Source organism: Lepidochelys olivacea (genome assembly GCF_965140295.1).
Source record: "Lepidochelys olivacea isolate rLepOli2 genome assembly, chromosome: 1".
NCBI classification, from domain to species: domain Eukaryota; kingdom Metazoa; phylum Chordata; order Testudines; family Cheloniidae; genus Lepidochelys; species Lepidochelys olivacea.
In genome coordinates, this window is record NC_140411.1 from 5,085,874 (window position 1) to 5,100,862 (window position 14,989).

Consider the following 14,989-nt stretch of genomic DNA (forward strand, 5'->3'; position numbering starts at 1 on the left):
CGAGAAAGAGCTGCAGAAGCAGCAGCAGCATGAGCTGGCGGTGGTGGAGCGGAGAGGCCTAGGGGACCTCCCAGGGGTGAGTGGGGATAGACCCCGGGGGGCCAGTTCCACAGGGAACCTCGAGACTAAATTGCTGCCCCTGGTTAAGGAGGGGGGGACGTGGATGCCACCTCACTGCCTTTGAGCAGCCTGGAGATTTGAACCAGGGGGACCCTGCGGAAAAGCCCCGGTGTCTAGCTCCCTTGCTGGATCCCAAGGCCATAGACTCTGTCAGCTATATGGGTGGGGAGGTGGACAGGCTCCCACTCCTGATCCCGACCTATATGTTGTGTGGAGTTTCCTGGGGCCTGGCCCCTCGGACCCCCAGTGGGAGCGGAAGGGGATGGTCAATGGGGAGACATTCCTGGGGTGGCGAGATCCTGGGACAGAGAGAACTGTTGTCAGGCCCTGGGTGGTGCAGCCTCAGATGTTGAGGGGCTGTGTGAGGGTCCCAGGGATGAAGCCCCTCACCCCCCTATGGCCCAGATCCCTGTGCAGACCCAGGAGGGGTGGGGCTGGCTGGTCGTTGGGGTTCTCCAAGATACCAGCTGAGAGACCCTGTTGTGGGGTGACTGTGTCTCTTTGGGACAGGATCCAGGCCCTGCTCCTGTAACTGCCAAGGGTTTGAATTTGAATCCAGGGAACCAATCGGTGGAGAGGGAAATTGTCAGTGAAAATGCAGATGACCTGGCTGGCAGCAGGGAGGAGCTGCTAGGCTCAGGCTACCTGCCTGCCTGTAACCAGACCCCTGGGGCTGGGTGGGACCAAGAGATGCTCCCCGCGCCCTTGCACAACGGAGGGGGCCTCACGCTGGCTCTGATGCAGTGAGGAAAGCAGCGAGCTCGCTGCCTACCCCCACTGGGACAGCAAGGGCAACGCTGAGCACAATGTGAGCCGAGACCCCAGCTTAGTGTGGGGAGACACAGGCAGGGCAGGGGATCTGTTGGGAGTGGCAAGATGCTTGGTAAGGAAAGTCTGGATGAGCCTAGGCAGCCTTGTGAGCTGATGGCTGTGTCTAGTCAGCAGGGTGGGAAGGCGAGGAGAGTGGAAGATGAGTGTCACTGGACCTTACCTGTTAGCTGGGTGGAGAATTGGGACAGTGAAGGAAACGTGCCTGTGTCTGTCAGGGGTATTGACTTGCCTATGGAGGGAGCTACCCCGGTCTCCAAGCATTTGTCTGTGACCAGCCTTGTGTGCTGAGACCAGGGGAATGAGATCCCAAGCTGTGTGTCTGGGAAAGGAGAATGTGTCTCTGGCTCTTTGTCTGTGGAGCACATAGAAAGGGCCTTTCAGCCTGTGATGGTTGAGAATAGTGCAGTGGTCTCACCATTGGTTCTGGATTCAGCTAAAGCCCAGGAAAGGAATGGTCCTAAGTTGGTGTTTGCTAGGGAGAAACTAGCAAACACAATGGCCCTGTGACTAGGTCGCACCTATGTAAAATCCCAGAGACCAGACAATTCTGGTGCTCGTATTTTGCCTGTTGCTAGTGTGTTGTTGGGAAAGGGTGTAGCAACTCTGTCTAATCAGGGTGAGATCCTAGCCAGGGCACAAGGAGAGCATGAAGGAGATTTGATTGTGTTACCTACTGATGGTGTGGAAACCTGTAGCAAGAAGGAAAAGATTCCTGAACTTGTGTGTGGCAAAGGGAAGGAGAATGCTTCTAACCTTTTATCTAGGAAGTCTGTGAGTTTGCCTGAAAGGGGATTGTGTAGGAATCTATCTGATGGGCCAGAGGTAATTCTGGATCTAAGTGAGACCCAGAAAGAGTCAGCTGTTGCTCAGGAAAGTGTTCCTCTAGAGCAAGCCCTAGTTGAAGAGGGTAAGGGCAGAATTTCTGTGAAGGGTGATTTGTTGCATGGAAAAGCCCTAGAGAAAGGAATCCTCATGGAGTCTTTGCAAGCAGTTTACTGCAACTGAAGGGTGTGCAAATGATTTAATCAAGAAAGTTTCAGTTCCTAACAGCCAGAAATTTTCTGTTGTGAATGGATCCACTGACTTTCCTGTTGAAAGATCCAGTGTGGATGGCTTTGAGAAGGTCTCACATGAAGTGAAAGCTGTTAAGAAAGTTAAACAGTCCTCAAACCAGGTGGCTGTGTTTGGCCAGCTTGTTGGGGAGACAAGGTTGTTGAGAAAGGAATGTCTCCATTTTAGCACTGTAAGTGAACAGTATGTGGCCCAGCTCAAGATGGGGGCTCTTAACCAAGAGAGCCAGAATTGCAGCCCTCCAGACTGGAGCGCAAGGAGAAGACCAGATCCCAGTTTGACCGCCAGGGGTTTTGGGGTGGCAAAAGGGCACGGGACACATAAACCTTCCTACATGCGGCAGAAGAGCTTGTTGGTGCAGAAGATGCTGAATATTCAGAAGATGCTGAATACTCCGAGGTCAGACCCAAGAAGGTGGAAGCTGTGTGAGCTGAAGACAGGCTGCTCACAGAAAGGAGACTTCCCCAGAGTCCTGACTGGCTTCGAAGGGAGCAGTTCCAGAGCATTGCCCAGGGACGCCGTGACACATGTTTTATAACAAATAGTACAATAAATATTGTATAGTTATGAACACTCGAGAAAGACTGGTGAACAGTGAGGTGACAACATTTGCAGATGGCTCCAGATTATTTAGGTCATAGTCAAGTCCAGAGAAGTCCTCAGAGGGAGCTAACCAAGCAAGGTGAATGGGCAGCATGATGGCAGATGGACTTCAATGTCAAAAACTGCAATGTGCATGCCCATTGGAGGGAAAAGCTTGAATTCCTTAAACACCTTAGAAGGTTCTACTTTAACTGTCTGAACTCAGGACAGGGAGCTGGGCACCATGGTACACAGCTCTGTAAACCCCTGCTCAGAGTGCAAGTATGGCCAGAAACTAAGGAAAACATGGGGATCCAGGAGGAATGGGTTGGGGAATCATAAAGGAAATAAAATGCCATAAGATCAAACAGTCAATGTTTCACGCTCCTCCGGCCTCCTCTGTGAAGTACGGGGCAACCTTTTCACACATGTTATTACAGAACTAGAGGGGTTCCAGCATAGTCAAAAAGAATGATCAAGGGCCTGGGGAAACTCTTATATGGATATAGGTTGTAAAGTCTGGAATATTTACGTTACCAAGGAGGTGCATTAGAGGGGCCATGAGAAAAGTCTATGAAATACAGATTGGTGGAGAGTAGAGGGAGACTGTGTTCTCCCTGTTTCAAAAGACAAGATCAAGAGGACATTAAATTAAACTGAACTGTAGAAAAATCAGAACCAATGTATACAAATGCTTTATTCAGTCAATGCCTAATTAGACTGAGGAACTTGTTGTCACAAGAGGTCTTTGAGGCTGTAAGGTAAATGAGAATGAGGAAGGGTTTGGAGATTTACATGGATAGAAAGACTATCCAGTTACTTTCGTTACAGCTAAATAAATATTTTGGAATATCTATATACAGAGGTGTTTCAAGACACAAGCCAAGAGCTAGCTGTCAGGCATGAGGATGAGACCCTGAATCCACCTCCTGCTGGGTTTCTTACTTCTTCTGCTGCATCTGGGCTGTCGCTGTCAGAGACAGGACACTGGACTGGATGGACTATAGGTCTGAACCACATTGCAATTCGTATATTGAAAAGAGCCAAGTTTCCCCCCAAGGAAACAGTCATTTTAATCTTCAGAGGGATAGCCATGTTAGTCTGGATCTGTAGAAGCGGCAAAGAGTCCTGTGGCACCTTATAGACTGAGATGTATTGGAGCATGAGCTTTTGTTGGTGAATACACACTTCGTCGGATGCATGGACGAAGTGGGTATTCACCCATGAAAGCTCATGCTCCAATATGTCTGTTAGTCTATGAGTCATTTTAATGCTGGGCTATGACTTTGTTCTGAACAGAATGGGCCCAAACAGCACAAGGATCTAAGTATTTAGGGCTACAGACCTGCAGCTCTGTTACTTCCCTTGTTTCTTTTGGTGAGACACTTCCATGCAGGCAACCAGCTTTGCCTGAGATATAAGTTACAGATATTACCTGACAAGTGTAAGCAGAGACATGTGACAACAACTCAGCTGCTAGCCATTCTCATGCCTGAATATCGATGAAGTTTCCAGATGACACAAAACTGGGGGATCGTAGATAATGAAGAGGACACCTCACTGATTCAGAGCAATCTAGATTGGTTGGTCGACTGGGTTGAAGCAAACAATGTTCTAATATAGCTATGTATATTATAAGTAATATGGGCTGGATGAATGGACTATAAGATGGGTAGAAAGTTGGCTAGATTGTTGGGCTCAATGGGTAGTGATCAATGGCTCCATGTCTAGTTGGCAGCCGGTATCAAGTGGAGTGCCCCAAGGGTTGGTCTTTGTGCTGGTTTTGTTCAATATCTTCATAAATGATCTGGAGCATGGTGTGCATTGCACCCTCAGCAAGTTCGCAGATGACACTAAACTGGGAGGAGTGTTAAATACGCTGGAGGGTAGGGATAGGATACAGAGGGCCCTAGACAAACTGGAGGATTAGACCAAAAGAAATCTGATGAGGTTCAACAAGGACAAGTGCAGAGTCCTGCACTTAGGACGGAAGAATCCAACGCACCGCTACAGACTAGGGACTGAGTGGCTAGGCAGCAGTTCTGCAGAAAAGGACCTAGGGGTTACAGTGAATGAGAAGCTGGATATGAGTCAACAGTGTGCCCTTGTTGCCAAGAAGGTCAATGGCATTTTGGGTTGTATAAGTAGGGGCATTGCAAGCAGATCAAGGGACGTGATCTTTCCTCACTATTCCTCATTTTTGAGGCCTCATCTGAAGTACTGTGTCCAGTTTTGGGCCCTACACTACAAGAAGGATGTGGAAAAATTGGAAAACGTCTAGTGGAGAGACTGTTTAGTCTGCAGAAGAGAAGAATGAGCGGGGTTTGATAGCTGCTTTCATCTACCTGAAAGGGGGTTCCAAAGAGGCTGGATCTAGACTGTTCTCAGTGTTAGCAGATGACAGAAAGAGGAGTAATGGTCTAAAGTTGCAGTGGAGGAGATTTAGGTTGGATAGTAGGAAAAACTTTTTCCCGAGGAGGGCGGTAAAGCACTGGAATGCGTTACCTAGGGAGGTGGTGGAATCACCTTCCTTTGAGGTTTTTAAGGTCAGGTTTGACAAAGCCCTGGCTGGGATGATTTAGTTGGGAATTGGTCCTGCTTTGAGCAGGGAGTTGGACTAGATGACCTGCTGAGGTCCCTTCCAACCCTGATATTCTAGGATTCTATGATTTTTCTAATGCCACTATATCTTTTTTGAGATGAGGAGACCACATCTGTATGCAGTATTCAAGATGTGGGCATACCATGGATGTATATAAAGTCAGTAATATATTCTCCATCTTATTCTTTATCCCTTTTTTAATTATTATTAACATCCCGTTTGCTTTTTTGACTGCCACTGCACACTGCTTGGACGTCTGCAGAGAACCATCCATGATGACTCCAAGATCTCTTTCCTGGTTAGTTGTAGCTAAATCAGCCCCCATCATATTGTATGTATAGTTGGGGTTATTTTTTTCCAATGTGCATTACTTTACATTTATCCACATTACATTTCATTTGTCGTTTTGTTGCCCAGTCACTCAGTTTTATGAGATCTTTTTGAAGTTCTTCACAGTCTGCTTTGGTCTTAACTATCTTGTGAAGTTTAGTATCATCTGCAAATTTTGCCACCTCACTGTTTACCCCAGATCATTTACGAATAAGTTGAATAGGATTGGTCCTAGGACTGACCCTTGTGGAACACCACTAGTTACCCCTCTCCATTCTGAGAATTTGCCAGTTATTCCTACCCTTTGTTCCCTGTTTTTTAACCAGATCTCAATCCACGAAAGGAACTTCCCTCTTATCCCATGACAACATATGGATCTTGATTTGAACCCTGGAACCGTTTCAGAGCCATTAGTGCTATCTTCAATGCAGAAAGAAGCAACTCACCGAAATTCCATGTAGCAGAGAGAGGAAATCTCCTAACTGGGACAGGAAGGCAGAGCCCCAAGAATTAATGTATGAATCTCACATGTCTGGAACTCAGCATGCTGGGCAGCGACTTTTATGATTTCCCTGTACAGTCCCTGTGGACTCTCAGGTTGGCCAGGAGTCCCAAATAATTCCTTCAGCTCCATGAGCAGTGGGCAGAGCAGAAAATAGACCCTGGAGAACTACAACTTGAGAGCCTTCCCTGGAAGTGAATAAATGATTCGCCAAGAACAGGTCCTCAGATTTTCAAGGCAAACTGAGTCTTGCAGGCTGTTCAGCCTAGCAATTCACGATGGCTATTTTTTCTGTGTGTAACATACTGTCATCTGCACCATGTCTGGGAATGCTGCCACAAGGTACAGGACCAATAACCATTTTCCATTGATCGTAGCAGCATACCAACACATACTGCCCATGCACTTGTCATATCCAGTCCATTAGCCTCTGAAAATCACTGCCACCCTCTTGAGGCCAAAATAATTTGATAGTGAACTGATGCAAGGAGCCATTAGGAAAGGGATAGATAAGAATAGAGAAAATAAAATAATGCCACTCTATAAATATCACAGCATGGATATTGCATGCAATTCTGGCCACCTCATTTAAAAAAAAGATAAATTAGAAATGGAAAAGGTACAGAGAAGGGCAAGAAAATGATTAGGTGGGTATGGAAAAGCTTCCACCTTATGAGAGATTAAACAGACTGGGACTTTTCAGCTTGCAACAGAAACGACTAAGAGGGGATAAGATAGAGAATCTATTTTAAGGTCTAAAATGGTGACTGGTGTGGAGAAAGTGAATAGAGAAATCTTGTTTACTCCTTCACATAACACAAGAACCAGGGGTCATCCAAGGAAATCACTAGGCATCACGTTAAAACAAAGAAAATGAAGTGGTATTGTAAAGGTTCCTTCCCCACTCTGAACTCTGGGGTACAGATGTGGGGACCTGCATGAAAGACCCCCTAAGCTTCTTTCTACCAGCACAGTGAATTTTTCAAGCCAAAACCTAACACATTTTCTCGCTCAATTACTTACTCACTTTACAGGAGCTGGAGGGCTTGCATCCTTGATCTGTTCCCAACAATGTTATCACACACACAGACAAACAAAAGTCTTTCCCCTCCTCCCCCAGTTGAAAATATCTTGTCCCCTCATTGGTCATTTTGTGTCAGGTGCCAGCAAGATTACCTTAGCTTTTTAAGCCTTTACAGGTGAAAGGATTTTGCCTCTCGCCAGGAGGGATTTTATACCACGGTATACAGAAAGGTGGTTACCCTTCCCTTTATATTTATGACAAGTATACACAACACACAGTCAACTTGTGGAACTCATTATTCTAGCAAGGAGATATTGCGAAGGCCAAAGGTATAATTGGGTTCAAAAAAGAACTAGATAAATTCATGGAGGCTAGGTCCATCAATGGCTGTTAGCCAAAATCTTCAGGTATTCAACACTATCTTCAGGGAGTCCCCAGCCTCAGACAAGCTGATGATAGGACTGGGTGACAGGAGATGGATCCCTTGATAATAGTCCTTTTCTGTTCTTTCCCTCTGAAACACCTGGCATTGGCACTGTTAGAAGAGAGGATACTGGACTAGATGGACCATTGGTCTGACCCATTATGGCCGTTCTTATGTTCTTATCTAAGTCTCCTTTTTCTAATCTGGGTGCTCGATCTGATAGTCGACGTGGCACACGTGCCTCACTACCTCAAACATTCCCTGCCATTGAACCAGTAATGTGAAAAGTAAACTTGGCAATAACGATAACATTGAATCACCCATTTTGAACACTCGTGGCTGGACCCCTTTGCTATAGGCCTTCTCTTGCACCCATAATGCATTTAGCAAAATTCTTCTAGCAAATGCCCACAAAGTCTTGAGGCACTTTCTTAATTTGAGAATGTATTGGACTATGTTCATTGCCGGGAGTCTTTGCTCCTCCATGTTTCTCCAAGCAGGTATGGAAAGCCTAAAGGCTGCTTCCCAAACAGCAGTTGAAAGGGAGAAAACTTGGAGGCTTGAGGCAATTTCCTGTCCGAAAAAAGGAAGTCGGGGAAGAGTTGGTCTCAGCATTTGGAATTTGAGGATACAAACTTCTTTAATGTGGCCATCAAAGTTCAGTGAAATTGCTATACAGACCGGTCAGTTCTTAATGTCTTTACCCTCAGTAGGTAACACAGTTCTGGATAAATTGGAGAGAGTCCAGCGAAGGGCAACAAAAATGATTAGGGTACTGGAACACATGAGTTATGAGGAGAGGCTGAGGGAGCTGGGATTGTTTAGCCTGCAGAAGAGAAGAATGAGGGGGGATTTGATAGCTGCTTTCAACTACCTGAAAGGGGGTTCCAAAGAGGATGGCTCTAGACTGTTCTCAATGGTAGCAGATGACAGAACGAGGAGTAATGGTCTCAAGTTGCAGTGGGGGAGGTTTAGATTGGATATTAGGAAAAACTTTTTCACTAAGAGGGTGGTGAAACACTGGAATGCGTTACCTAGGGAGGTGGTAGAATCTCCTTCCTTAGAGGTTTTTAAGGTCAGGCTTGACAAAGCCCTGGCTGGGATGATTTAACTGGGAATTGGTCCTGCTTTGAGCAGGGGGTTGGACTAGATGACCTTCTGGGGTCCCTTCCAACCCTGATATTCTATGATTCTATGATTCTATGATTCTTTAATTAATTGTAAAGTGAAGTCAGGTCCTTGATCAATAAGGATTTCTTGATGTATTACCCCCCAGGAGAGAAATTCCATCAGCTCATTTGGTCTTTTGGCTCATAGATAGGTTGCTAGGACTATGCGTAGAGGACAATAAACCTGGTTGGGTGCCTTTGTCACTGAACCATGCCTGTGGTCTTTCTTTAGGAGTAACATCATGGTCTTCCAAATTAGCAGGTTCCCTTTCTGTGAAGACTGATAACACTCCATCTCCAAGGACAGAAGCACTAAGCAACCTCAACAGCATTACCGAGGCATCAATAGGACAGCCTTTAGCACTTCATGACAGTCAGCTGACACTCTGAGCCTTGTGGTGAGCAACTCCACTGTCTGGAGCAAGTGTGGCCACTGCCTGTCACTGGGGTTCCACCACTTCCCATTCACCACAGCAAGTTGTTTATAGGCCTGGCTAAAGATAAGATTATGTCCCAGAAGTCACAGATGCTGTGACTTTCAGAGACCTCTGTGACATTTTCCACTTCAGCCCCAGGGTGATGAAGCCAGAGCTGTCAACCAGTGGGGGTCCCTGAGTTCTCAGCTGCCATAAGTGACCAAGGACTCAGCAGATCTCAGCAACCGCCGGTGGCTGAGGGACCCGGAGCTCAAAGTTACTGCAGGGGGACTCCGCGCTCTGAGCTGCCACTGGCAGTGGGAGCCCTGGAGCTCGGTGAACCTGGGGCTGTGGCAGAGGCTCTGGAATTCGGAGACCCTGGGACTGCGGTGGGGACCACGGAGCTCTGAGCTGATGGGGCTGCAGCAGGGGCCATATCGCTGTTAGCTGTGGTGGCAGCAGGTGCTAGTCCCTTCCCCCTCCCAAAGCCAGTCTTGGCCTCTCATCCTCCTGAGTGGGCTTTCATCATCCCCCTGTCAGTCCCCCGCCCCAGTGTTTTTAGTAAATGTCACAGACAAGTGATGGGCTTCTATGTATTTCTGTTTATTGCCTGTGACCTGTCCGTGACTTTTACTAAAAATATCTGTGACAAAATCTTCATCTTAGGCATGACTGATCATCTGGTCTCCCTGTATTTTCTGAACAAATTTGTGTTGCAGGCCAGGATAGCCACTCCCTGGGTGAATGCATGCTGGGTGCTGTCGAAGGCTATTCTTGTTGCAGGCTCACTGACCTGGCTGGACATGTCCTCCACAGCATCAGCTTTTTCCTCCCCTATTCCTACTAACTGTGCCATTTCTATGCATACTATCACCAGGGTGTGAGCTTCAATCTTCCCAGTCAGCCCTTCTTCCCATTCATTTAGGACTTTACCAAAGTGGTTCCAGTCCCTCCCCAAAATGACCACAAAGGCCAGGTATTGGAAATAATTTCCCTCATACATTTATTAAGGTTTAGCACAACCAAGTTTCCCCACAAGAATTCCTTTATTAGTCCAAAGGAAACTTGGTGTTGACTACTTCCAGAATGGAATTACAAGCAGATACACACTTATGTGTTACATTCTAGCTACCCTACAGTTATATGAATTAGCAAAAGATTCACCACAGGATCAGGCTCTGAAAATAGCTCCTTATCATGGCCTGACTCCAGAGTGGAAAGAAAACCTCTAAAACCCCTAAAAGTTTTGTTCTTTATAAGAACATAATATGGCCTGTGTGTCTAGGGACTATTTGAGCATTGTTTCCTGGATCATCCTTGATTATCTTTGATCAGCCTCAATCAGCCTCGTGATCACCCTCCCCTAAGTGATAGGGGAAAGCTACCAGAGGACCACAAACAGGGGAATTTGAGAGCAGAAGAAGGAGATCCCCCTGCTGAATAAACAAGGTGAGAGTACTAATCTTGGAGAGGGTCAGTTTGTTTGGTTGTTTGTCTTTTTCTTTCTATTTCAGGTTATTTAAGTTACGGGGTCAGTTGGGATTGTGTGTCTGGGGACTGTTTGAGTGTTTGTTCCCTGGATCATCCCTGATCATCTTTTGTCAGCCTCATGCTCAGCCTCCCCTGTGTGATTAACGAGGAGCTAGGGCTGACCTAGGAGAGAAGACCCTAAAAGCCAGGGGGGCACTAGCAATGAGGGGACCACAAACAGGGGCGTTTGAGAGGGAGGCTGGGGGAGGGAGACGTAATATAATCACAATGGGCAATATTGCCAGTGCCAGGAAGAACTCGAAATGCCGGAACCTAAACACAACAATGCCATAGTTGGCATCACAGAGACTTGGTGGGATAATACACATGACAGGAATATTGGTACAGAAGGGTACATCTTTCTCCGGAAGGACAGGGAAGGGAAAAAGGGGGGAGGTGTTGCCTTATATATTAAAAATGTATACACTTGGCCTGAGGTTAAGATAGAAATAGGAGACGGACTTGATAAAAATCTCTGGGTAAGGATAAAGGGGTTAAAAAACAAGGGTGATGTCATGGTACGGGTCGACTACAGACCACCTATTCAGGAAGAAGAGGTGGATGAGGCTCTTTTAAACACGTAACAAAATCATCCAAAGCACGGGACTTGGTGGTGATGGGGGACTTCAACTGCCCAGACCTCTATTGGGAAAATAACACAGCAGGGCACAGATTATCCAACAAGTTCTTGAAATGTATTAGAGACTTTTTTTTTTTGTTATTTCAGAAGGTGGAGACAGCTACTAGAGGAGAGGCTGTCCTAGATTTGATTTTGCCAAATAGGGAGTAACTGGTTGAGAATTTGAATGTGGTAGGCAGCTTGGGTGAAACTGATCATGAAATGGTAGAGTTCATGACTCTAAGACGTGGTAGGAGGAAGAGCAGAACAATAATGAAAATGGATTTCAAGAAGGCAGACGTTAGCAACCTCAGGGAGATGGTAGGTAAGATCCCATGGGAAGCAAGTCTAAGACCAAGGGTCTCAAACTCAATTTACCTTGGGGCTAGTGCCAATCCTCAAATCCTCCCAGTGGGCCAAAAATGTCACTGAAGATGGTGTTCAGAAATGAAAATGTTTATATTGTATTTTTTCTTTCAAATTTCGAAGACATAATAAAACTGTCATACAACTTTATACAATTCTTCATCTGTCACAGAGTTTTTAGTGTTTGCCAGTGTCAGGGTTCCCTCCCCACTATGAACTCTGGGGTACAGATGTGGGGACCCCCATGAAAGACCCCCTAATGTATATTCCACCAGCTTAGGTTAAAAACTTCCCCAAGGCACAAATTCCTTTCCTTGTCCTTGGACGGTATTGCTTCCCCCACCAAGTGTTTTAAACAAACATTCAGGGAGGGGCCACTTGGAGCCCTATCCCCCCCCAAAAAAAAATATCCCCCCAAGCCTCTTCACCTCCTTTTCTGGGGAGCCTTGAGAATAATATGCCAACCAATAGGTTAACAAAGTGAGCACAGACCAAATCCCTGTTTTTTAGGACACTGAAAATCAATCAGGTTCTTAAAAGAAGAATTTTATTTTTAAAAAAGTAAAAGACTCACACCTGCAAAATCAGGATGGAAGGTAACTTTACAGGGTAAATAAAAAGATTTCAAACCCAGAGGATTCCCCTCTCACTCTGCTTTCATTGTTGAAAAAAGTTTCTCACAAAGATTTGGGGAAGATGGTAGAAGCTGTCTGAAGAACTCTGTGACATCCTCGGTTTCTCTGAATTTAGTCTTTAAAGATGTGTTGCACTGCATATCAAAGAGTTCCATTTGAAAATCACACGGTGGTGTTTTCACATCAACCGGAAATGGATTAGCAATCATATCAAAGCTTTCTTTGTGCTTTCTGAAATCTGCAAACTGCTGATCAAATTCTTGCAAAAGCAGGTCAAGTTTTTAGTGTATTCAGAACCACTGAACTGTATTTCAGAGCTGACCTCTTCCGCAAGTGACTTGCGTGCTGGGAAGTGAGATTCCCCTGAGAAATCTAATTTTTCCACAATTTTAGTTTAGTTGTAAATGCTCTCACATTGCCATATGGTGCTGTCACCAGCTGGCCTTCAAGTTTAGGATATTCAGCTCTTGTGTTACGTCAACAAGGAAAGCAAGAGCTGTCATCCATTTGTGATCTTCAAATTCTGGTACAGGTATTTTAATTTCTTCCATGAATCTTTTCACCTCGGTTTTCAATTAAAGAATCTCTTTAAAGTAGAACCCCTGCTTTTGCAATTGGCTTAAATAGCAGCAAGCTTGGTATAGGTTGCACATTATGAACAACTTCCTAACTGTCAGAGTTGTTAAGCACCAGAATAAATTGCCGAGGGAGGTTGTGGAATCTCCATCATTGGGGATTTTTAAGAGCAGGTTGGGCAAACACCTGTCAGGGACGGTCTAGATAATACTTAGTCCTGCCTTGAGTGCAGGGGGCTGGACTAGATGACTTCTCGAGGTCCTTTCCAGTTCTATGATTCTATGATAATGTCTATTTCCATGGGGGAAACTTGGCTCCTTTAAAATATAGGAATTGCAATGTGGATCTGACCTATGATCCATCTAATCCAGTGTTGTCTCTGACAGTGACAACCTCAGATGCTGCAGAAGAATATGTGAGAAACCCAGCAGTAGAGAGATGTGGGGTGACTTGACCATCCTCTTTGGAATCCTCTTTCACCTCCCTAGATCTGCTGGTAAAGACCCTACTTATACAGCCCAAAATGCCATTAGCCTTCTTGGCAACAGTGGCACACTGTTGACTCATATCCAGCTTCTCGTCCACTGTAACCCCTAGGTCCTTTTCTGCAGAACTGCTGCCGAGCCATTTGGTCCCTAGTCTGTAGCAGTGCATGGGATTCTTCTGTCCTAAGTGCAGGACTCTGCACTTGTCTTTGTTGAACCTCATCAGATTTCTTTTGGCCCAATCCTCCAATTTGTCTAGGTCCCTCTGTATCCTATCCCCAAGTTCCAGCGTATCTACCTCTGCTCCCAGTTTAGTGTCATCTGCAAACTTGATGAGGGTGCAATCCATGCCATCCGCCAGATCATTAATGAAGATATTGAACAAAACCGGTCCCAGGACCGACCCTTGGGGCACTCTGCTTTCTACCGGCTGCCAACTACACATGGAGCCATTGATCCCGATCCGCTGAGCCCGACAATCTAGCCAGCTTTCTATCCACCTTATAGTCCATTCATCCAGATCATACTTCTTTAACTTGCTGGCAAGGATACTGTGGGAGACTGTGGAAACACCCAGGCTGCAGTTCTGTGGCCTGCCAGGGAAAAGAGACCCTGAGACCCTCAAAAATGCTCTCGGGGCCAACAAAGGTCCCAGCACTGACTTGGGACCAACAATCACAAAGAACAATTTAACTGCCTGTCCGTGTACATGCTGTTCCGTGCCCCCACAGTCCCCAGTGCTGCCCGCCTGTCCATGTACCACACCCTGCCTCCCCACAACTCCCAGTACTGCCCCCCGTCCTTGTATCCCCTGTGTCCCCACAACCTCCAGCACCATCTGCCTGTCCCTGTACACCACCTGCCTCCCCCACAACCCTCAGCACCACCTGTGTGTCCGTATACACCCTGCTCCCCACCCCAATAACTCTCAGTGCTGCCTGCCTGCCTGTATACATCTCACTCCCTGCCCCACAACACCCAGTGCAGGCCACTTCTCCATGTAGGTCCCCCACCCTCTCAACTTCCATCCCTGCCACACAGCGATACCCCTCACCCAGTACCAAAACCAGGTGCCAGACCCCACAGTGACAGCTCACAGAAATCCCTCCTCAGACTCGGTTAAACTCAGTGTCTGCCTGCACTGGGGAAAACAGGGAGATCAGTCTGGCCTGCCTTCCTGGGGCAGTGCAGCGTATGCAGGGAAGGGGAGAGGGACAGACCCAAAGGGAGGGAGAGGATGTGGAGACTAAAAGGAGCCTGTGTGTGTAACTCTTCCTAAAAAAGCTTTCATGTATTGCAGCCAATTAGAAACCTGGACACATCTTCCTGAGGCTGCTTTTCTGTGTCAGCAGTTGCTGACATTACCACAAGGTTGTAGTGGGGTTGCTCTCAGGGGAGGGATGGTCCAAATGGGGGAAGGTGTCAGAGACAATCTGCTACAGTGTGGTCCACACCGCATTACAGTTTGAGACATCCCCCTAGCACAGCAGGCCTCATTATGCCTCTTTGGTCTCTGCATTAGGCAGGATGTCCGTTCCTTATTTCACCCAGTTTCAGGACTCGAAGCCACTGTGATCTGAAAACTGCATGTTGCCCCAAACACACTCATTTTCTCTTCCTGGACATCCCTCGGTGAGATTTCCAACACCACCTGGTTTCCTCTCAGCTAGAAACGTGCTTTTCTTTTTTCTGCCTTTTGTTGGTTCC